At 35.7% G+C, this 25,230-nt stretch overlaps 1 protein-coding gene across 5 annotated transcripts in view; it reads right to left on the bottom strand.

Annotated features, from left to right (window-relative positions):
- The window catches only part of CDH19 (cadherin 19), a 116,943-nt gene that overhangs the window by 65,511 nt on the left and 26,202 nt on the right, over positions 1-25,230 (bottom strand). For 3 of the 5 annotated variants that reach the window (XM_020584396.2, XM_019284075.3, XM_020584397.2), the window contains exon 1: positions 3,624-3,777. The exons of 1 other annotated variant lie outside the window; for it this stretch is intronic. The gene's annotated coding sequence lies outside the window, so the exon portion shown is untranslated. Of the gene's footprint in view, positions 1-3,623; positions 3,778-18,573; positions 18,695-25,230 lie in introns of those variants that run through there. One more of the 5 variants, XM_020584394.2, reaches the window with a different exon arrangement.

The following is a 25,230-nucleotide window of genomic DNA, read 5'->3' as shown; positions in this document are numbered from 1 at the left end:
TGTTTTGGTTTTGTATCTTGTGTTTAGTATTACCCAGAAAGTGGGCATGATTCCTAGGAAGTGAGCTCTGTTCACTTGTGACAGCATCCAGTGAACCACAATCTCTTTGCAAAGCAAGATCAGATACAGATCTTTGTTCCCTCTCCTAATAAATTCTGCTTGGGACGTATAGATACCATTTAACAATTTAAATTTTTAAAGAGATGTTAAATAACAGCTTTCTTTGCAAAGATTTTTGATCCTCTTTTTTTTCTCTAAGCAGTTTTGACAGATTGCATTATCCCACCTCAGCTTGTGAATCACAGGAGCTTGATATTTCCCACATACTCTAGATATCCTATTCACCATTCTGAAAAGGTTTTCTACAGGGAAAGGAGTGTGTAACCACAGTGTCTTTACGATTTGACAAGCATTGTCTCTTTAAATCCCTTTTAATTTTTGTAATCTTTCTAGTTAATGAAAACACATCATTTTGACTACACCATCTGAATGCTAACAGTGAAAAACCTCAAACCTTCTTTATGCTGCATGACAAGGAGGGCAGAGCATTTGAAATATTTGAAATAATTTCTATTATTGCTTAATATACTTGGAAACCCAGTCTTAAACAGAAAATTTATAAGCAAAATAAAACTTCAAGAACTTTAATTTTCTCTTTTATTTAGCACTGTCTAAAAGATCTGTAAAATACTGAGAAATTTTGCAGCCATATTTTATACTGATTAGGTTTTAATCACGTTAAAGACTTAACAATAGTATTCAGTCACACTTAATTCTGTTATTCTTTTGTTACTTATATTTTATCATTTACTCTACTCAGATGTGTTTTGACTTCCAGTGTGTCAAAATTATGTGTAAAAAGTAAAATGCTAAATGACATCTTACACTTCCTCTAATGTTTAGTTAACAATTTTGCAACTGCTGTCACTCCCTAGTTATAAAAATATATATATGCAGTGTCAATGCAAAAAAGAGTTTGCCCTCCACAAATTTAAAATTGCATCAGAACATATGTGTTAGAATTCTCCCTCAAGATAATCTTAGCAATCCTCAGGTATTGTATTTTTAGTTCCAGTACTGTATTTGCAAACACAAAATCTTTTACTGAGGTTTTACTTTCTTTTTTTTCTGCTTTTCTCCTAATTAAATATCCCTTTTTCCTTAATTATGTTGTCTCAGAAGGAGTTTGCTTTAATAGTTAGGTCAGTGGCCTGAGAATGAAAGATTCTAATTTAATACCACCTTCCATCGGCAAGGTCTTCGCTATGTTTGTGTCCCTAATAGAAAGCCTGGGAGAAATGTTCTTTTGCAAACATCGTTAACAGTTACATCTTGTTAGTAGCAGCAACTGCAATTTCTTTTGTGCTGCAGGCAATGCACATGCAGAGAAGAGACCTTGATGTCTGTACCCAAAGCAGAATTATGTTCCCAGGTCTGTCCCATGTGGTCTTCATCCACACCAAGTTCCTCTCTAATGGATGTGTACTTTGTCTGCTTAGCAGGATCTGGAATGAATCCAGGATAACCAGGATAGCTGAGGCTACCATAGACATTCTCTGGCCCTTTGATTCATCCATTTTCAGAAACAAATATTTTGTTGGATAAAAAAATCAAAGGACAGATAAGAAAGACGTGTTACACCTCACTCCCTTTAGCATCGAAGGGGTTGGAACATAGTTGAAATAGGAAAAGGTTTAGGAACTGTGGTGGAACTTATCTCTACTGCCTGTGATAGAAATCAAAACTTTCTATGACTTACCAAGTGAAAGGAAGACAATGGTTTTCACCTGAAAAGGATCTAATAATTTAATTCAGTATTATCTATTGTATTGTTAGATCTGTTGGCACAATTACTTTATAAATTAAACTGATTTAAGAAATAGCCAAATCTTTCTGATTAAACTAAACAAGAAGATCCCAAGTATATTTTTAGAGAACATGGTGCAAAGAATACACAATGGAAATTTCACCCAAAAGAATTATAAAGTATCAAAGCAAATAAACCAAAGAGTAATGATGAAAAGCAACAATAGCTTAAACCATAAACATCATTAAAATATGCCTGTATAGCATATCATATATTGTTTTCATATATCGTTTTAAAATTCTGCTGATATTGTCTGAAAATTACTTCATATCAGTAATTGGAAAAGCTTCTGACACATGAAAGAAGTATATTGACTTCATTTTTAAGATATACATTTTTCGGTTTTGAATGTAAAGTGTGCATTATAATTTCATAAATTACCTTTTACTTTTACCTAGGTAAAAGTAGTTACATTTTGCTTCTAAAAATGTGTGGCTTTCCATAGTAGATTTGTGTCTTTGTTCTTTAATTTTAAGCTACTTCTCTTAGAGTATTTTGCGAGCAAGGCCCTCTTTCATCCTCTCTCCATTACCTAAAAATAATTCCAAGAATGGATTTTCGTTGTCTAGCTCTTTCACTGATGCATTTTTTATTCTGTAAAAATGCAGAAAGTCTGAACTCCCGTCACAGCCCTATATTCATTTTATGTAAGTGCTTGGTTCAACACTTCCAACAGAAAAATGCTGAACATTGAAATGTATTGTTATAACTCCTAAAACTGAGTCCACAGATCAATTTTTGCACCTTAGTGCAAATTTATCCAGGTATAAAATAAAAGTAGTTTATCTGGAGTGCTTTTGCAACCACAACTGATTCTAAATAACAATCTATTAAAAAATAATGTTATAAGCCAAAAGCTGGGTAATTCCCACCAGTTTCATAGCAAAATATTTTGTAGAAATGAGCAAAATGACAGACACTCAGTATTTTAATACCAAATCAGCAGCTATTAAATATCTCTGGGCTATATTCTACTGGTTGTTTCTTGGCTACAGTCTATTTGAAGAGTCTGAGCTATAAAAATAAATTATAGCTACCTCCAGTAGAAGCATTACAAAAGAAACATGCAATGCAAATATTTTGCCAGTGTATGTACCACACAGTTCTTTGAAAATCTCATTTATTAACAAATTGCTGTTCAACACTCGAGATCTGACAAAAGTAGAGGCACACATTTTCTGTGGTATGACAGACTTTGCAGTTGCTAGGTGGGGGATTATAAAGAGAAATGGGAACAGAAATGTCAGTGAAATTAAGGAAAAAAATATATTATTTCTGTTACATCAGAGTAACAGAAGAGTATCAAGAAGGGAGTATTTCCCACTGTTCCTTTAAAGCAAGAGACTTTTCACGCTTCTCGATGTCACCCTCAGAAATTGTAAGCACACTTTCGTGACAGTCACTCACCTAAGTGCAGTTGAAGTAATCACAAGCACTCTGTCAGAGCTGGGGGTCTTGCAAAAATGGATTGATAATCAGCATGAAAATTTTAGTGTGCAAGTTGAACACAAAACAAGCATAGTGAGTATTTCCTCTGTTAAATCCAACTTAGAAGTTTGGAATTTCACAGATATAGAATTAGACAGAGGACTCTGAAAAAACAACAAAGGCAGATTTCTCTTTCTAGAGGTTTTGAGTGGCTTCTGGGTTTGTCTTTCCCTTTTGTGGCTTTTGCACTGGAGGCACCCAGGTAAGTGTTTTAAGTTTGATTTTAGAATACAAAAAATAGAAATAAATATAGAGAGAAATATCTTACCTGTGTAACTTCAGGGCCTTCTAGGTATAAAGGAATGGATATTACAAAAGTTGCGTGAAACATGGGATGCAGAGAAGTAAGCAGTTCTGTTTTACTTCACAGATCCTCAGAAAGCTCTAGGAGTTACAGCTTCCTGCCAGTATAAGTCACTTGTGCTTTTACTTTTGAAAACTCACAGTATGACACTGCTTACTGCATGCTATTTTGGGTGCCCTGAGTAAAACTATGAACACAGGCACTTTTGTGCAAAACATCATAAGGCCTCTCTGATGTTCATTCAGAGTTCAGAATTAAAATGCAGAAGGCTCTAGCAAGCAAAATACAAGCTGATTTTCTTCTTCCTAGTGGAAAAATAAAGTACTCCCTGGCAAGTAACCAGGGTGGTGGGAAGGTAATTCATTTTGTGTGAGAGCATTTTGCAAGTGAAAGGGATATGCCCTCTGTTTAGAGTTTAGTCAGGGAAAAAAGTGGCCAGTTTAGAGTAGTCACAAAAGTTAGTCAAAAAAGAGAGTTTCTATAGTCTGGGTTTTGCCCTCTGGTCATTTTTTTCCCCACCAAATAATTTAGTTTAAAAAATAACAAAATCTTCACTCTGAGAAAAAAACACATGCCCAAGATATTGGTTTATTTTCCTGCGTATTTTTAAAGGCACTAAATAAATGCATTTTCTTTTCTTATAATTCCTTGTGAAAATTGAATTTTATCTACTAAAATATAGGGGTTTTATAGTCAAGTGAAAAATGTAATAAAAATAATACAATTTAAAATACCCCACAAAACCCCCATAAAAATATTGTGGAATAATTATGCAACAGGTTATAATTTTTCATAGAAATCAGATTTCTCTTAAGTGAATTTAGGAAATTTTGAGCAATAATTCAAATATTCATTATGCTTTTATAAAAAAATGAGGCTATTTGGTGAAGAAACAAGAACTGTGTGTTGCAGTAACACTTCAGTAATTATTATGGGAGACATATTTATGGTGGTATAATTTAGAGCCTAGTACCACATCAATTATAGCTCCAGGCCAAGAAGATATCTGAGAAGTCCTAAATGGAAAAAACCAAACATTACATTTTGTCAGACATAATATGTCCTGTTAACTATAGAACAAAAACTAAAAAAACCCTCCAAGCAACCTATCTCAAGAAAAGTTCTCTCTCCCTTTTTCTTCTTCCTCATCCAGTCTCAGAAAATTTAACAACTGTTTCTATGTGGAAATGTAAAACTTCTTGTCTGTACTTCTGTCACATATATTGTACCTTTTTTTTTTTTTTAAATAAATTACGGCCAGCTATGCAGATCTTAGTAAGATATCCAGGAATTTCATGAGCAGAGCACAAGAAATGGCAAATGAGGAAAGGTTACTCTTTAGCATGGATAATGCTGTAAACCAGCACGATTGGACCATGGTCTGCAAAGGGAACAGTTCTGGTTGATGAAGATGTGAAGTCTGGTGCCTTGGCTAATACTGAATCACTGTTTACTGTATTTACATCTAGATGTCAAGGTCAAATTAACTGCTCCCAAATAAACACAAACCCCCCTAATATCACAGGCTTTAAAACTTGAGTTGAATGGGCTTGAAGTAACACAGGAAAACTGTCCACCCATCATGTCCATCTTGACAGAGTCAGAAAGACTTGTTCTCTGTAAGAAAGTACAGTGTAAATTATCTGTGCAGCTGGATTTTTGTAAGATTATTCAGAATTACTTGTGAGTCTTTTGAGGATGATCTCATGAAAACTTCTTGAGGATTATCTCATCCTAATGACTTCAGTTTAGTCGTTTAGTAACAGTTTCTGTATCAGGCTGGAAATTAATACAATTTATCAAGTAATATACACTTTTAGCTTTAAGTAGATAGATCAGTTAAGATTTTTTTTTCTCAAATAAAAGCTTTATTACACAGCTTAAGGTTCTTTGACAATACTGTGTTCTTAATACACATTATTTAATTATTTATGAAATTATGTATGTGAAAAACAAGCTGACATTTATTTCTGCTGCTCTTACCTCAAGCATTTTTTGCCTGTTCTAGACAAAACTTAATTTGTCTAAATCTTGACATTAGATTTGAGCAAGGGAATTAACATGAACTAAGATCACATTTTCATATCTTCTACACATTTTATCATGCTTGGGTTTTTGTTTGCTTTTTTGTTTGATTGTTTTAAGAAACAGGAATGTTTGTTGAGAGCTGCTAGTCAGTAAGAATGGTGACATCTTACTGTTGATTCATGGTCTGACATCGGCTGTGAGGTATAGCTGGTGCAAACCAGAAAAATGTGAAGGGGAGAAGGATGCTCTCCTAAGATCTGTGGAAACTGAAGAAGTGTATTTGGAATTCAGAGATATGTTACAACTTACCACCCAGAAGAACAGCTTTTTTATGAACTATGCTTCTCACTGACTTTCTACCCATAAAGAAGAGGTGACATTTCATTCACCAAGGCAGAATTAACTAGACATAGATGTAAGAAAAGGGCAAAACCATTGCTGACAGTTGGAAAACACAATATTCTCATTTACTGAGAATGCTGGATCCTGTCACAGGACGTAATCTAAGTAAGATGTGCCATGTGAAGCAAACATAAATGAACACTAGAAAGCAAAAAAAATAGAAGTTTCTTGGAAATGCTTGTTGAAGAACTGATTAGTAGAACTGACCATAACAATGGCCAGGTTTTTGACAAGGTGAAGATAGCATGGAAGGAAAGCTATAGCTATAGCTAAGCTATAGCTATAAGGAAAAAACCCCAAAACTAGTTGTATAGTCTGCCCCTTAAAAAAGAAGTCAAATAATTCACACAATTATGAGAAAAAGTTTCTCAACTCGGAAGAGAACACATTCCTAATACAGTGTTCTCATGAGATAAACAATCTCCGCTTCTCTTTGTGTAGGCACCTGTTAATGGCCAGCAGACTTTACAATATTAACATTGAAAGGAAATAATTTGGACTGCCACCTATGGAGGAAAGCTTTTACCCTGTTAGCTCTTTCCTGATCTCACAGACCATGATATTTCCCACTGAGGGGGCCCTCAGTGATATGGGAGAGTTCAGCAGAATAACTCTACTCATCCCCTGAGCAAAACCTTCCAGGAGGTTTGGAAGAGTTGAGTGAACTTTTTTTTTTCACCAAAATAAATAAATAAATGTGTTGTTATATAGGCAATGGGAAACAAAAAATCCAGTTAAACTGTTTAGAGTATTTTCTGTCTCTGTTGTAATTAAAAATAGGAATTCTATCCATCGATAATCTTGAGCTTGAATTAGGTGTTTGCTTAGAGGTAAGTGCATGATAATAAATTTGGAATTAAAATGTCTATATAATTTAAAACTTGGTTACTGATCAGCCAACTATAACAGGATATTTATTAATTTCTTTTAAAGGTAAATTTCTGTTCAAATATAGTGATATGGATATATCTGTACATGCTATCATGCTATGCACATGACTTAAAGAAAGACAGTCCTAAGAATTCAGTTGGGTAGTTATCTTTATTTCCCTTTTTTTAAGGAAAATATATTCCATTTTCCAGCAACTGAATAAAAAATAAACATGGGAAAACCCAAGAGAATTATTTGGTTTTTAAAAAATTAAAGATAATTGTAAAAAAATTTTAAAGGGGTCATTTTTCATTCAAGAAGATGCAATCTTTGACATTTGCCTTGTTGGACTGATCTCATAAGATTTCACTCTCTTGGGTTCACTCAGTGATCTGATATCAGAGCAAGTTGAATTTACTCAGTTAAGGACAGGAAGTGTTGGGGAGGAGAGGAACAGAACCCATGATTTCAAGGGGGGTGATTCTCCCATATTATGTCTGCCCAAATCATGGCTCTTGTGTTTGGAATTTGCACTTGGAATTTTCATCAGGCTAAGCAGAATTACTCCAGGCTGGGTAAATAGCCAGCACAACACTGCTGGAAGGTGAAAGTGCTGTGAAAATAAAAGGAGTCTCATTGCTCACAACAGCAGTGAAGCCATTCATAATATCTGTATCTCTGGAGACTCAATACTGAATCTGTGGGAGTTATTCTATTTGTTTTGTTTCCTTTTGTTTTATTTTGTTATTGTTGGGATCTTTGGCATTTCTAGACAGACTTATTAACGGGGATTCTGATATGCAGTTTTTCCTAAAGCTAGTCTTACTTATAACCACTTAAGGGAGGTATAGCTTCAAGAGGAGCCAAGTGGAAATGAGACAAAAGAGAAGTGAGGCCTAGAGGGCTTCATAGGCTGAAATGCAGTAACATTCTTTTTCATTCCCGAGCAGTATCTTGTCACTATACAAAAAAAAATATATACAATGCTGAATGAAAGAATGGCTTTTTTTTAAATGCATCTTTTTTTTCCCTTCCTTTCATCTTTAATAATTTTGCAACTAGAATTCTATTTCCACTAAAATATCTTATAAGTCTGTCATAGTTTAGCAAGCATAGTCCCGGAAGGGATGTCCTTGCTAAGGGGTGCTTACAGTTTCCTCTGGGAACTGATAGAACCTATCAGCTGGCCAGTGTGAATATGGACAATTCTCTAAGCCACTTAAAGTTGTGACCACCTCTGTGATCCACATTTAAGGATAGACAAACTCCCCCCCAGCTCTCTCTCGTTTCCGGCGCTGGCACAGGTGGCTGCGGGCCCCGTGTGGGGGCCAGTGGGCCCGGCCAGGCCCTGCTTGGGCCAGGCCGGGCCGGGCCACGGCCATCCTGGAGTCGATGGACCTGTTCCAGCCATGGAACCCCCCCCCACTGCCTTGCCGTGGGCAGCCGGAGCGGCTCGGCTCTCCCCCCTCTCCACTGCGATAAGAAAAATTCAACATTCCAGCTGCAAAGCTGCAAGGCCGAGGTGAGATTAACCCTTTTTATTGCTGTGAAGAGCTGAAAACCTGAGGGAAGAGAAAGAGGAGATGCTTAAAGCTGAAAGTCTGTTGTGAAGCTATGATATATCAGAGTACCCCGTTGTAATTTCATGAAGATATGGGGGGTGGAGTGTTCAACTCGTAAGCAAAAGCACCTGCGCTGAGATAGGCAGATGCTGACGCAGCTGTAATTTCATGAGAAGTTTGGACAGGGAGAGATGGACCAGATGAGGACTTTTGCTCCAAATGGGAAAGGAGAAAACCTCAGTCCCTAGAGATGCTCCCAGAGATAGTCCTAACGATGAAGATGATGAAGACCCTTTGCTCCCAGGGAAGGAGAAGGGCCTCTGTTTTTGTTTCGGAACGGCTCAACCTTAAAATTGTACCCCAAAAAACTTCAAGAGTGGACCCTCGAAAGCAGTTGCGGGAAAAGCTGCAAGTCGGGGGAAGGGACTCACATGCAGGCAGAGAGACTCCTCTTCCTAAATGGACTGAACAATATTTGGAAGTGGGCGGCTGTCTCGTTGTGATAATGTTTTCATAGCACGAGCAAGAAGAGACTTCTCTTTCTAAATGGACTGAACAAGGTTATTATGGCAGTGGTAAACAGACTGAACATCTTAAGGGTTGTCTTTTTACATTGTCAGTGGGAGAAGGGAGGAAGGTGGGGGGAGGAGGAGAGTTCTGAAGGTGGTATAATTTTTTTTCCCTCTTTTGGGTCTGTTAATAAACTTCTTTATACTCTTTCAAGTTTTGTGCCTGCTTTGCTTTTCTCCTAATTCTTATCTCACAGAAGATAAACAGTAATGAGTATTTTGGACCAAACCACTACACAGTCACAGCTTCCAGAAGAGAAGATAGAAGCTAAGCATGAGTCACTGCAAATATAAAAATACATGGATTAATCTACAATACTAATGAGAGTCTTTTTCATTGAATTATCTAGAATCAGTTTAAAAATAATTTTGTGTCTTTTTTTATATTATTTAATGATAATAATGTGTGGGTTTTTTGCTTTCTATGTAATGACTTTTTTTCCAGGGGGGAAAAAGTTTAATGAATTGCAACAAAATATAATTACTTAAGTGTGTATTTAGTGGCTTGTGTGAAAAGTCTGTGGAAATGGTGCATGACCATTCATTAAAATAATCTGAATATCTCACAGTAATCAGACCTTTCCAAAGATGTTTCCTTTCTCTTTTACTTTTCTTTCCCCTTTTCTTTTCTCAGTGAATACTGTTGTGATAGAATACACCGTGTTTGGCAAATAATATGCAGACACCCGATTGTCTTTTCCTCCTCTGTTTCTATTCCCATCACAAGACAGAATCAAATAAGAATGAATTCAGAGCAGGAAAATCTTTGAGATGATCCCCTGAAGGAATGGAGTTCTCTTATTGTCTTACTATTTAACAGTGTTTAGATATAAATTGAATGAAATAGGGGATGTCATCTCATCTCTATCTTTAGCCTGAGGTCTCATGCTGATGATCAGATCCTAAGAGCCTGAATTGGGCTGGTGTCTGTAAGTAACTAGTTCATATTCTCCCACCTGTCTCCTGCAGAGAGGACAGTGCCTGTCATGAGATACAGATCATATGTAGTGCAAATCAGAATTCAGTTGTGAATAATAAAATATGTTGAAGAATAACAAGACATATTTTTTCCATTTCTTTACATAACCCTCATACACTCTTTCACATATGTGATCAGTCACCTACAAATGTTAGAGCTTTTCTACTTCTATGTAAGTAGCAGTATAAGTCTTAGCACACCCATTTACATGTAGAAAACTTTAAGCATGAACACAGAAGAAATATTAGAAATATCAAATGTATGTTTATGGAGAAAATATGTAACTATAACTGTGTCTGATCAGCCCAGTATCCTGCTGCACTGTAATGTCCCAGTTTAAAAGTAAGTGCAGAAATTAGTACAAGAACTGGAATAGGGGCTACAAGTCTGGGACATTTATAAAACAGACACTTATGTACAAATTTCAGTGGCAGAAAAGTAACCGTTGGATTAGTTCAGCAAAACTAAATTCAATATTCCAATTTCAGAAATGTCAATGTGTTTTGTTTTGCTTTGATTAATCCTCATGACATTTCAATTCCCAAAAAGGAATGAAATCAAACAAAGAACAAGAATCAAACAAAGAACAAAGAAAAAATCTGAAGAATTATGTAATGTCAACACTTCATCCCATGTCCCACCAGCAAAGCTTAAATGATAGCTTGGAAGACAATTGTGTGAAATTAAAATCCTTTGAGATCAGCTTCTGGGTAAGGATCCAACTCTCATCACTTTTGCCACGAGGGAAAAGAAAACAGAATATCAAATATTTTTTTATTTTTGTAAATGGGTGCTAAAAAGATTGCACAGGACAATGTTCCCTCAATCTATGCTCAATGTACCACCCTAAACCTCTACCTTGTTTTGATTTCTAGGTAGGGAATAGAGGACAGTGATGCCATGATGATTTTTTGCCTTTTCTTTTATATACCCCTTTTATATATATTTTTATAGGTTTTTGTATTCTTAGTGTTTTTTAGCCTACATTCTTAGACTTTTTTGTCAAGCTAGGAGACTAAACATCTTAGAAGTCTCGTAGCTAGGGATCAGTGTGCCCCAGACCCCAAGGTCCTCTCCAGAACACATTTTGTAAACTAAGGCAGAACCATCCAGGGGAAGGTTCCTCAGGGAGGGGGCTCACTCGAGCCTCTCACTGGAGAATCTTTGATAGATATGCTAATTAGTAAAACCTATATTGTTATACCAGATCTATTGTGTGGGTGCATTGTGGTGTGCATTTCAGTGCATTCCACCTGGACGTGTGCACCTAAGGATCCTTAAAAAAAATACCAAGGTAAAATCCCTTTTCCCCTTCTAACTGTGTTTGATTCTTGATTTTAAGACCAGGAAAAGGCATCAAAGGAGTAGGGCAATTATTTTGAGTTCTCTGATTTCTTAGAATCAAAAAACTGGGCTTTTGTATTACACCCTGAGAAAAAGTTTTTCAGCCAGCAAAAATGAATGAGAAGAACTTTGCTTTGTTCAACACCAAGACCACCTCCCATTTTGTCTGGCTTTGTTTTCTGGGTTTTTTTTTAAGAATTCCCCTCCTTTTATTTGCTTAGAGTTGCATTCTGGGCACAACAATTTAATTGATTATAATGACAATTATACTAACTTGTTTCCTTCCACATTTACCTAGAGGAAGCTGTGACGGGGTCTGCACCATCTGCCCTGTGTGGTGGGCCAGTGCCTCCACCCAGTTGGAGCTGTTGAAGGGCGAGTCTCCAGTGCAGACCTCAGACTGCAGTAAGTGCCAAGATCTTTCTCTTGGGGTAGGGATTGGCAGCAAGCAGGGGTAATGGCTTTAAGGAGGGTGGATTAAGATGAAATATCAGGATGAAATTCTTTACTGTGAAGGTGTTGAGACACTGGAAAAAAGTTGCCCAGAGAAGCTGTGGATGCCCCATCCCTGGAAGTATTTAAGACCAGGTTGGATGGGGGCCTGGTTTAGTGAAGGTGTCCCTGCCCATGTTGGGGAAGTTGGAAGTGGATGACCTTAAAGGTCCTTTCCAACCCAAAACTTTCTGGGATTCTTTTCTATGATTCTATGATCTTAAAATATCAAAGACACGAAAGATAGCACTGAGTTACTGCTGTTTGCAAAATGCTTCTATTTGATCTATGAGCAAGACAGGCAAATGTAAATATATCTCGCTTCATTGGCCACTGTGTAGAGTCCACCAATTATACCAGCTGACACCCTGACGTGAATCCTACATGAGTAACAGCATGGAAATGCATTGACCTCGAAGAGTCAGAGTCAAGCAACAAACAAGACCTTGTGTGACAAAATCTGAGGAGAAAAATCAGCCTGCTTAATGAGGTATTTCATGGTAAACTGAAAATATTCACAAAACCTCTTCTTTTTAAAAACATCATCTCTTTATATGTTTTACTCTTTGGTATCAAAGATATAAGATGTTAATATGGAATTTTTCTATGAATTTCTGTTGTATATCTTTACCCACTGGAGAGGGAGGAATGGATATATGTGTACAGATGATAGTGGTGTATCATAAGGACAATTAAAATATAGTAAAAATATAAAATAGAGATTTTAAGCTGTTCGATTTTTTGGAAGGGGGGTTTGTTTTTGCAAAACAGCAGAGAATAAGCAGGAAAGTTGTGCAATGATGCTAAAGCAATCTTGTGAATGACAATTTCACAGTATTTAGGAAAATTTCTGCTACTGGAGGACACAAAAGAATAAAAGAAAAAAAAATGGGGGGTGGTGCAGGGGGGGCAGCCAGATCTCCTCTCTACAGTTATGCAGAAGTCTAGCCAAAATTAAATATGTGTAGATGAAGTAAGTAGGCTGTGGAGAGAGGGTAGGAAGAGATTGACTATTCTAAATTGAAACATCCAGTTCATCTTTCCAAGAATAAACCAGATGGAGAAATTGTGACTGGATTGGTTTGGACACTAGCCAGATGGAGGACCAGTTATTCTGGCAGACAGGAGAAAAGGGGAGAGCAACCTATGAGAAGCACAGCAAGGTCCCAGACAGATGAAGATGTGAGTAGCCCAGGAGCAAGGTCAGCCCTGCCTTGGGTTCTGGCCAGCTCACCCACAGCAAGATGGAGAGCAGCTTGTGCAGTGATCAGGCTGCTGCCTTCAGGAGCCAACCCACCTCCTGTGTCAATGGCAAGGCTGTGGGGTTTCACACAGGGAAGGATGTTGATAGGAGAAGCACCGTTTATTGTCACTGGATGATTCTACTCTTTAGAGAAGGTTTAGAGAATCAGGAAGCTAAAGCTCTCAAGGATGAAATGAGACATTTGGATTCTGCTGTTTCGTGCAAAACACTGAAGATCTACTTTGTATTTTTCACCTTGCTTTTTGAAGTGGAAATTCAAATTTCCCAGTGTTTCAAGATCAAAAGTAACATTTATTTTAGGCCCAGTCTCAAATTTGACCATTTTGGCAAAATTTCTCTCTGTATCATGTTTTTTATATGTGAGAATTTTCTAAATTGTAAAGGTTACTTTTTCCCTTCTCCTTAACAAAATTCCATGCCTGTATCCAAATGCAGATTTGAAATCTCAAAGTTTGCACCATAAAACTGTGGAAAAATGCATGTGACTGAGTGAATAATCTCGAAACTAAGATACATGGATGATATATATGTAGCTTCTTTCACAGGCACCGATATATTAAAGGTACCAAAAAGCAGGGTTTATCTACTTGGTTGCACTTCCGATCTTCTGTGATCATATGTAACCTCATAAAATTGATCTACTTTGCAGTAAAATGACACTCATTGGAGTAGTGATTAGTATAGCTCTTTATCTTATCTCTCATCTTAATTTCAGTGATGAGTGCTATATATGCTGGAAAGCTAAACATGTCCTGGTATTCAGGGTCCTATATGCTGTGCAGGATTCTCTAGTGATGGCAGCTACCTGGTCAGAGTATGGAAGATCACCGAAACTGGTATGAAAAAGAATGACAGAGCTAAATTTAGTAGAGAGTGTAGCCATAGCTATCTAGTTCTGCTCTACATTATATGGACTTGACAATTTTTTTCCTTCAGCCATTGGTATCTCCATTTTACTACCTCTATAGAATTGTAGTTTCCCAATGAAGTAAACTCTTAAATCCAAACAGTGCTTCAAGTCTTTGCTACCATCAATCTGGACTGTATGAAGAAAGTAGCAGTTTCAAGATTTACAGCTTGTTAGTTTAAACTGTGTTACAGAAAACAAAATCAAATGGCATATGCCATTGCAAATTCTGTATTAAAAAGCATGTGCCAGGCCTGACCTGCAGAGAATAATTTCTGCATAGTCTCTCACATGGCTCTGTAATAACAAAAAAAAAAAAAAAAAAAATCTTCTATGCCTATGTCTAATAAGACAATTTGTTTATTAGATTTATCAGATTTCCATTGCCAATGACTTGGTGCCTGACTTTAGAATGCTCAGTCAGTCAGTGATGCTATAAATGCCTTATGAATGGACTACATCTTAGGAGCACCTTTTCCAAGAAAGCATGCCCAGCCTTCAAGCTCTGCAGAATAAAGTCATTGCTTGTTATGGACTACAGGCTTTGCAGGCTTTGTGTTGAGGAAACATCACATGCACTAGGACTTACCAGGCTTTGCCTGGATTCATGTCTGAAAATCTTTTTTTTAGCTTATTTAACAGTAAAAGATGTTATCTAATGTTCAGTTCAATAATGATCTGTTTTCTCTTTGTTTAGCTTTGTACAATTGTATAACTCTGTATACACATGCATTTGCACGTATAGCTATATGCACTTTGGTATCTGCTTGATATCCATATTCAGCAGCTGTGTTTGGTGCAGAATGAACTCTCTATGACCCTTGAGTGAAATGCTGCATAGCGGAGGGGAGGCACAGGATAAGAGTGGAGGCCTTAAAATTATGGGCATGGGATGGTACGAGAGATGACATGCCAATGTTTATGAAAAGAATGTAACCTGGTAACCTGGGTAAACATGTAAAACATGCCATATGTAGTGCATTTGGATCTGACATGGCCCTGCAGAATAATGAAGAAAGATCAAGGTACTACAAATGAAAAAAAAAGGCCCCAGGCAGTGACAGGGAAGATGTTATCCATAACAAGAGTTAGCTACTTCCAGTGAAGAGCTACAGATGCTGATGCTTCAATGTAAAATTTCCTTCAATCCTCACTGACCTCAGCACACAGCAGGGCACTAGAAAGGATAAACACTTCACCAGAAAAATAAAGAGAGCATACTGGGAAATTCGAGCATAGCAATTTTAATTGTCCATATTTTGAACAGCGACTTATTAATATGGTAGTTGTGATAATATTAGTTATTATTTCATTTGATTCTTGAGACTATAATTTGAATAAAAATGTATTGATTTTGAAGATAATGTGTTTGTTGCCCTTTGTTTATAACATGATTCGAGACCTATTAATTCAAAAGGAATTTAAGCAACCCATTCTACAAAGCAGATGCACCAAACTGGTAGCACAAGTATTCATTTACCACAGTGTTTTGGAATTTGAGATTCTTTGTTCATCAGACAAGTTAATATTTGCCCTGTAGCATGAAGTTTTTGGGATATTCAAGCAAAAAAAGGAAAGGCTTATGAATAATTATTTATATGTCTTTGTTCAGCATTCTGAACATAGTAAAAAATTATTTAGTTCACACACAGAAAAACACAATACAGATCATAAATGAAAAAGACAGTGTTGCCTTCTCATTTCAGTTAAGAGATTCAAGAGGAGGTTTTAAGATAATGTTTATAACTTCAGTTTTGCAATCTTTTCCTAGGTCAAAGCATATTCTGCATGTTCAATTATTGGAATGAAAAAAGTAATTTTCAATAATTTAATAACTTTAATTTTATTATTATAAGCAATAAACTACGTTGTCAAAAAAATGGTATGCAAACAACATATCATGTCAATTGGCTGATGTGACAGTTTGTCCTGGATCATAAAACTTTCTGGAACCTACATTTCTAGGAACATGAGCATTCAAATATTTCTTCTTCAACACAATAAATAAATTCAGCTTGTAGCCTAGTAATGCTATTTCCAGAGGAAATTAGTTGATCACACATCACAGGTTAATTTTTCTCAATTAATTTTTCTGATTAACCTGATACAATGGGTTTATAAAGTATTATTTGCCATTAGGATTATTTCCAAAAGACCATCTTCAACAAAAGTAGAAACAAAGTCTACAGAATAATACCCTAAGATTCATCAAACAAGGTAATAAGTTTTTCTCATCTTCCTTTTTTAATGTCACATCATATAATATTTACGAATTATAGCTTAGTACTTTTTATATATAAACTTTTACAGTTATTCTTAAAATAAAAAAATATAGAAAGGAAATGTAGAGCTGTTCAAAATGTAATTTGTAGCTAATAAAATTAACACAGGAATATTACAAGGAATAATATTCACTCGCTAGAGGTCAATGATATTTCATTTTTAGTTGTATTTGACTTTCTGCCCTTTTTGCTTCAAATGCAAATATATTGTCACAAACTAATTCACTCTTTCATATTACATCTTTACCATTTGATTTATTTCATAAAACCTTCAAACTACTAGGACTGTAATTCTGTAAAAAAATAAGGGAAATGACCAAGAAATAAATTTATTCTGATGTGTTACCCCAGTAGGTTAATAATGTTATTAGTTTTTCATACTATGCACAGTAATGTCTAGGAGACTTTAACAAATAGTATTTTCCTTGTGTTAGGTACTGTACATACAGAGAATAAAGTTACTTCATCCAAAAATATACATATATCCTAAATATTTCAATTAAAAATCAGAGGTTCTGATGCTGTTTTTAAAGGTTAAGTCTAATATTCTTAAATTAAAAACAATAATTCATCATCTGTATTAGATCTGTTTGTTTTAAGCATAACCAGGAAAATATCAGAAAATGGATTTTTCTTTCAACAGTAAAAGAAAAGCTTGAAAATATGTGTATGTCCATACCAGAGCACTTCCATTGCAAAGAAATTATCAGCTTTGAATTGACCAGTGTCAGTGGGTCTGAAAAGCTGGAGATTTTCTAACAGCTTATATTTGCATTAGAATTTGAATATTCTGTTCAGTGACCCTAGCAGATCAGAAGGACATAGAAAATGTTCTGAGACCTCAGCTTCTGTGTATTGCCATTCAGGAAGTATAGCTAAGAGTACAAATGAAAACTACATATTCATAGATATTTTTAAAAGTAAAAACTTGTGTACCTTTGCTTGTTTTGTACTCAGTTCTTGATTAATTCAAAATACTTTCTTATCTTAAAAGGAAAAAAAAGTACTCCTGGTGTTTTATACATATAAAATGCATTTTGGCTGTGTTTAACTATACTGGGCACTTAGGCCAATTTTGTAGAGATATTTTGCACCAACCTATTACACCAATATTTACAAGCTGCGTTCTTCATATTCACTTAATGCAATATCCACCCTTCTTCATCTAAGCTGTAATAAACATAACAGGGATAACTACTTACAACAATCTTTAAAAATATTTTTGCAGACCATGCTTTCTTCTGAGAATATTTATGACCATGAATATCAAGGGTACTTAAAATATGTTCAGCAGAAATATGGAATAAATGCATTACCAGCACAAAAGTAATTATAGAAACATTGGAAGAGCCAATGAAACATAGATTTAGAAGAAACATAAAGATTTTAGTTATAGGCTAGATTTTAGTTATAGGCTAGCTGTGTTGGAACGGGTGGAATAGGAAAGAATTTGGGACCAGTGAGACTTAATTAAAATAGTTAGGAGAGCTGGACCTGAAATGGGTTTTTAGATGTTAGTAACCAATTACCAAATAGCTGATGATCTGTCATTTGCATGTTTGCTTAGCTGTGCTTAGAATAAAGAGTACAAATATTGATAAGTTTGTGTAGGGAACAAGGACAATTACAATTTCCTCCCTTTGTGGGAACTTGTCCAAAAGTCATGCAAGAAGAAACTTAGAGGTCACTAAAGTAATTAGGATTGTTAAAGTTCAGAAAGGCAAAAAGGTCAAAGTGAGGAAGATGAGTTACTTCATCTTCCTTAGAACCACTGACCCAATTCAGGACCACCGACTCAATTCAGAACACACACTACGCATGCTTAATGACATTTAAGCTCATTTCCATACGAAGTGGAGAATGGGAGGTGTTAACGCTATGAATATGCATTTGTATTTTGGATAGTCATAATATTTGGAAATAAAAAGCTTTGTGTTTGCTTGTATCAGGGCCTGCGTCTTAGGGAGCTATCCCACGCAGAGCCTGGCGCCAAATAAAACATGCACTTTCTGACTCTAAACTGTTAGAGAGTTTTTGTCCGTCTCAGTTGGATATCGATATTAGATCGATATTCATATTTTGGTAAATCACCACATTGGATGAGACTAAGGTCTAGCTAGATTAGGAGCCAGTTTTCAACAGTTTGTAGTGGTAACTGATCCAGAAAGTCATCAAAATGAGGTAGCAAGGCATTATGGGGTAACATGATCCTTACTTCTTCTTCTGAACTATCCTTATCAATAGCCTGATCAAATCCTTATGTGGTTTCAGGTTTCTCCAACATTATCTTGAAGACAGAGAAAGGTAAAAAGTATCTCCAACAGAGCAGAGTAGATCTGGAAGAGAGAACAGACTTTTGAAAGGGTAATAATACTTCAGAATGACCCAAATAACTCAAGCCTTTCCACAGAATGAGTAAATTGAAAACATGTCATGATTCCCTCCACTACAGTGCGAAAAGGACTCTGCACAAGGCACAAGGACTGGCTAGGGTGCATTTCTTGAAGAAATGAAGAGCAAGTTAGGATCTAAGCAAATAACCCCAATAAAGTTCTAATACGTCAACACTGATAATTAAAAATTTACTATCTGACACGTAACACTGAAGATTTAGGTTCAGAATTTTCCTATTTCTTGTTTTTGGAGAAGGTGCAGTAGCAGTCCAGGGGCTGAAGTGATTTCCCATGAAAGTATCATACAGGCATTTGGCCCAAAACACAAAGTCTTCCAAAGTATAGCATAAATAAATAAATAAATAAATAAATACTCAGATCTGTGTAGAGAGTAGTTACTAGAAAAAAACAACACTGCTGGGTATTACATATCAGTACACATATCTCCAAATTGTAGTACATTCAATTCTTTCTCAGGAGAAAATGGGGAAATAGATAAAATGGTTGTGATTGTTTTTTGGGTTTTTTTACCAGGTTTGAAAGAAAGTAGCCAATGGAACAATATAACAAGGAGTGCTATTCACGTCACCAAATATACCTAAGGTGAGAGAAATAGCAATCTGTTATAAGCTAAAAATCAGCTATATAATAAACAAAATCAGCTACATAGTAAAATACATTGAAACGAAATATGACTTGACATTAAATAGGAAAGCTGAAAGCTGGTAATTATTTTTAAATATGGAATCAAATTAAGAACCAGTTGGTATTTGCAAAGAACAGATGTTAAAGATGATTATTATAACCACTGACAATATTGTATCTTATAATATGCAATATACTAGCACAAAATAGCGTAGAAGGAAAAGTAAACCTCTGTTGAAAACACTCACAGTTTTATGGGCAAAAAAATGTCTTAATTAGTATTAATTGAGATCCTAAAAATATCGTACATGCATTAAGTAATCTAAAAGAGTCATACTTTGCTTATAAAAAGATAAAGTAGAAAAAAAGTTCACCAAACTCCCTGAATAAAGAAAGAAGCATAAAGAACACTGACACTTTATACAGTGATAATGGGAAAAAAAGAGCTTCTCACATCTGCAATGGAGCAGCTGACAAACACTAGTACTGTGAACATCCATATCAGCATCTCTATTACATGCACATTTGAGCAGTGCAAAGGTACTACTCCCAACAGGAGATGTCACTGCCTGCTTCCAACCATGGAAAAGAACAATGTTTCTTGTACCCTGTTGTAAATACAGTTTTTGGAGTCCATGGGGCATTCAGCAGGGACCTTAAAGGAAAGATATAAAAATTTAAACCAGTAAACTATCTAGCTCACAGCTAATATATGAAACAGGAAGAAATTACTTGCTAGAAATCAAATATGCATACAAAACCTCAAGAAGAGTTTCCAGAAAAAACCCAAACAATCCTGTTTAAACATAGAATGTGTCCTAGGCTCAGTAATAGCGGGGTAGACTCTAGGGTAGAGAGGGTTTGTTTTTGTTTTGTTCTGGTCTTTTTTTTGCTGGAGTAAAAGGACTGTCAAAAGATGGAAGACTAGATGAGCTTTGAGAATGATGTTCTGATAATGGCCCACCTGGATCCCCACTTCTGTTTTTCCTCTTTTATCTCCCTAACATGGGTTTACAAAGAAGAGATTATCATGAGAAAGTTTGCACCTTCTTTTTGTTAAGGATAGCTGCAATAATTTCAGTACACAGATTAGGAACTCAGATAAATGAAAAGCCAGGAATTTTCAGGCACTAAAAATATCTTCTAGAGCTTGAACTTGACTTGGTAGTCCCAAGTTGTGTTTTAATGTTGCTGCTTATTATACTTATATTTTATTTGCTCCTTTCCTACCATCTAATAAGGAAACTGAAACTGCAAGGATAAAAAAGACAGAGAGGGAAAGACATACATAATGTAATTCATACAAAAGTGCTCTAAGTGGCTCATTTAGATATAGTTTTGACATATGGGCTAAATTAAGACTTTAAATAGTGCAATACATCTTTTAATGCAAAAGAAATAGTATAAATGGGACTCAATTAATGAGCGGAAAATGTAAAAGACATTCTGGAAAAGCTATAAATTGCTTACTAAAATAAACCAGCAAAATTAATAGATAATGACTCTTGCAGCTCACTGTCATGTCCTCTTAACCACAACATCCATCAGGAAAAGAAAAAAAACATGCTTAGACCCAGTTATTTTACTTATTGAAGCTGCATGAGTGAACACTCTGATGAGGATAATTGAAACTCTCTTAAATTACCAACACAGAGATATATTAGGACTACAGATACAAAAAAAGGTTAATCCTTCCAAGCCCCGTGTGTTCACACATGGCTCCCTGTGTCTGAAGTAAAAAAGAGGCATCTATCAGCAAGGCATGAATCCTCAGGGTGAGGGGATGGCTTCTGGTCTCTGCTCCAAGCACGGCCTGCCTGCCTCCCAGGCTGCTGCTCCTGCAAGAGGAGCTGGCCTGCAGATGGATGGCAGAGCAGCGGCACAGCAGGCAGCCCTGTGGGAGCAGGGAAAGGCAGAGAAAGGTGGGCAAGGGGCAGGTCCCTGCCTCATCCACTGGCACTGCTGTGTCACTTTCCCTCCCAGGGAGGAGGGGAACAAGGCAGCAGGACACAGCACTGTGTGTTTCACCACAAAATGATTAAGACAACAGAAGTTTTTATTTCCTTTCCTGTAACTGTTCATGTTACCGTTATTGCCATCTTCTGAGAAAAATTATTCATTTCAGGCTTCAACAGTTTTATTTCATGCTCACAGAGGAAAAACTGATGCGGTGTTGTGATTATTTATATTACTGCTGGGGATGGTGACATTAACACTGACATTCAAAACCGATGTATAGTTCTGCTTTACAAAAAGTACATGTGATAGTTACCATGTCATCTTTGATTACTGAGCTGCCATTTACCTCCTCAAAGAACAGCAATTATTTTCTTTTTTTATTAGACAAATATGAATAATGCAAAATATTAAGATGAGTTCTTCTCTTTGATCTACTTGTATGAAGAGTTTTTCTTGTTACAGTATTTTTAATTACTTCTAAGAAAACCTAGCCACGCATGTTCTACCACTCTTAGCAGTGCCATAGACGCCAATGAAGTTTTGTGTATTTTTAATTAATTTATCTGGTGTCTGCCATAACTACAGTTCTAAGGAGTTGGGTTTTTTTTCTTTTCTTTCTTCATACTTATTGTACATATGGTGATTTCCAATTTTTAATTTATATGTCATTTCCTATAATGCTCTTTCTGAGGTTGCTAGAATGCTCTCACTTATTGTCTAGTTTGTCTGTGTCTTCAAATAATTATAATTTTCCCCATTAATTCTTTTTCCAGTTCTCTTTTGCACACTGCTGGAACTGGTAATCTTTTTGATATTTCAAAGAGGGGCAGCAGAAAACAGAAATTATATCAATAGAAGTAAACCAAACACAATATGCTGGGGCATATCCAGAGTACTATTTATTTATTTACTTATCATAGACAGTTTAGTTTCATCATTTTGCTTTGGTTACGCTTTAATAATTTCACATATAAAGCAAACATGCATTTTTCTGTTTGGTTTGGGAGTTTCATCAAACTAACTAACATCAATATTAATTTTGGTCATTTACACAAATCTAGGGACAAGCAATGCAATGATTTAGATGTAAGTTGGCAGAGTGGCAAAACATGATTGAGACCAAATATTGGAATCAGACTCCTGAATGGAGAGAAAATGCAAGTTTTTTTACGGAAATTTAAAAATGAAAATGAGGGTGATATTTCAAGCAAATTGGTAGAGAATTGGATACATTACATCTGAGTCATTACATCTGAATGTTTTTGAACCACCCAGGCAACAAGATTATGCTATCGATAAGGCTATAGATCCACAGAACTGAGGAACATCTCACCATGCAGAATATTTTGAAAAGCCTACACAGTTATTGTGGTGTTTAATAAAGAAGAGCCTAATCATGAAAGGGCAGTCTATTACAATATATGAATTTTTTGAAATACTGAAATCTGCTAAGAATTTAGGAAAAAAGGAGAAGCAATATATGAAGGAATAGGATAAAATATGCACAGTGGTATTCATAGACAGGACAAAAAAAAAGAATGCTATTCTTTATGGGACAGCATGAGGATAGATATCGGGGGAATAAATCTAGCAGTGAGAATAGGTAAGTTATTTCTTGCCTATAAAGTGATAGGCATTGAGTTAGGAGTGATTTATACAGGAGTTTACCATGTGATGTAACAAAAAAAGTTTGAGGGTGATGAAGGTCTAGATGCAGGAAGGAAGGTATGTAATAACATTTGGCTTTTAGGCCAAACTATTAAAACATCTGTCAGCAATGTTTTAAGTTCAGATGATTCTGCCTTTTGGTAAAGGAATGACCTAATGGTGCCTTAAGGTCCATCCCAGTTTTATTTTCTATGTCACCAGGGGCCTGGGATATGAGGTTATCTTAACATCATGTCTTTAAATGTTAAAAGGCTGCTGTAACAATTTGTTTCAAAAGTCAGTTTTCAACAATGTAATAATCGTCCTTAGCCAATCTTTCTACCTATTATCCAAAAGTTAGAGATTGATTTATACTGCATGGATGAACATATTTTCAGTCTTCAGTAGATTTTAAACCCATTGAATGAAATGTGGAAGGAAGGATCTTTTCTTTCAAAATTTATTTCTCTATACTTCTCTGAAATCTTTTAAATCTTATGTCATTGGCCTCAGAATGTGTCTTCTTTTTCCATGATGTTGTGCTTTTATAAGCTCTCATCAACATCAGATAGCCTGGCACCAGATCTGGTATAAAGACAGGGATTTTGATTTGCACTAGTGACTACAGCAGCTGGACCTCATATGAAACTCTGTTCCCATTCTTACTTGATTATAAAGTCTGTTAAAACATAACAATTTCAATTCTTTCTAGATCATGAAGACTGTCTAGGAAGGGCTAGCCTCAAATTTTATGTTTACATCCAATCTTTGTTTCTGAAAATCAGTGAAATAGAATAATCAATAATTTTTCTTCCTTTAGAGAATTTAATTCAGTTCTGGACTAAGATTAATATAAAAACATTCCTGAGGCTTCAGATGCTGGCCGTCAGATACAAATCACAGTTTTAGGAAACAGTCATTGCATGTGCCATTCACTCCTAAACAGAATTAAGTAACTATGTCAAGTCAACAAAACAAAAGAAAAAGCTGGGAAATTTGCTTCACATATTTACAAAAATACATCTATTTTTACACCACTAAATATTTGAGTGGAGTAGTGATGTCAGAGTATGAGGCCGATTATTAATATGCAAGTAAATTTATCCATTTTAAGCAAAAGACCTTGTGCTAGTCCCAAATACATTTTTGCTCAAAGATAAATAGCCTAATGGCACTTATGGAATATCCTAAAGTGCTTTACATCAACAAAAGTTACTATCATAGGTATTTGAGTGAATTTTACTTCACATTGAATTATTATTTATGTCATCCCTGCAGATACATGACTCCTCTGCAATGTATTTTCATTAAGATTTAATGGGTTATTCCTAATGAGTTGGCTTCTTTCTTTCTTTGCAGCTTTTTCCCTGTAGTAAAACTTGTTACTAGAAAAAAACCCTGTATTTTTAAAATAGTACACCTCAGTGATATGTTTTTTAGTGAAGAGTGTGTTTCTGAACTGTTAGAAGAACAATACTTAGGAGATAATATCTTGTAAAGGTTGGAGTGCTCTCTATTTTTCATGTGGTAGTATAATAAGAAACAAATGACAGGCTGGGAGGAAGAACCTTGAAGTGATAGCTACCTGAATAGAAATGAAAAATGGAGGGAAAGAAGTTGAAGGACCTTGCTCTGTCATATGTGTTTCATACACCTAACTCAATGATCAGTTCTAGCAGGACACAGGCACTTGCCTTAGTGACCTCAACTTGCTAGTGCAGGTGGGAGTCAGTTACTACTGCAAAGAACAAAAAAAAAGAGGTGGACTGATGATAAATAGCAGGCAATGGATGAAGAAAAAAGAAAACAGTTAGATAGAAATCTCCAGACAGCATGAATCCATGGAGAAGGACAGTTGGCCCAGTGTCATATTTGCTGAGGTTCTGTCCTTTCTTCCTTTTTTTCTTTTTTTTCTTTTTCTTTTTTTTTCTTTTCTTTCTTTCTTTCTTTCTTCTCTCTCTCTCTCTCTCTCTTTCTCTCTCTTTCTTTCTCTCTTTCTCTCTTTCTCTTTCTTTCTTTCCTTTTTTTTCTTTTTCTTTCTTTCTTTTTCTCTTTCTTTCTTTCCTTTTTTTTCTTTTTCTTTCTTTCTTTTTCTCTCTTTTTAATTTTTTTTGTGCAATTTCATGAGGCTTTGTTTTTTTCTTAAAATAAGCATATTTCACATTTATGTACAGCCTACCATGCTTTCTGAATTGTAAAAATAAGAATTATTCTGATGAAAGAATAAT

Source organism: Corvus cornix, chromosome 2 (assembly GCF_000738735.6).
Source record: "Corvus cornix cornix isolate S_Up_H32 chromosome 2, ASM73873v5, whole genome shotgun sequence".
Taxonomy (NCBI): domain Eukaryota; kingdom Metazoa; phylum Chordata; class Aves; order Passeriformes; family Corvidae; genus Corvus; species Corvus cornix.
This window is presented reverse-complemented; position numbering and strand designations above follow the sequence as displayed.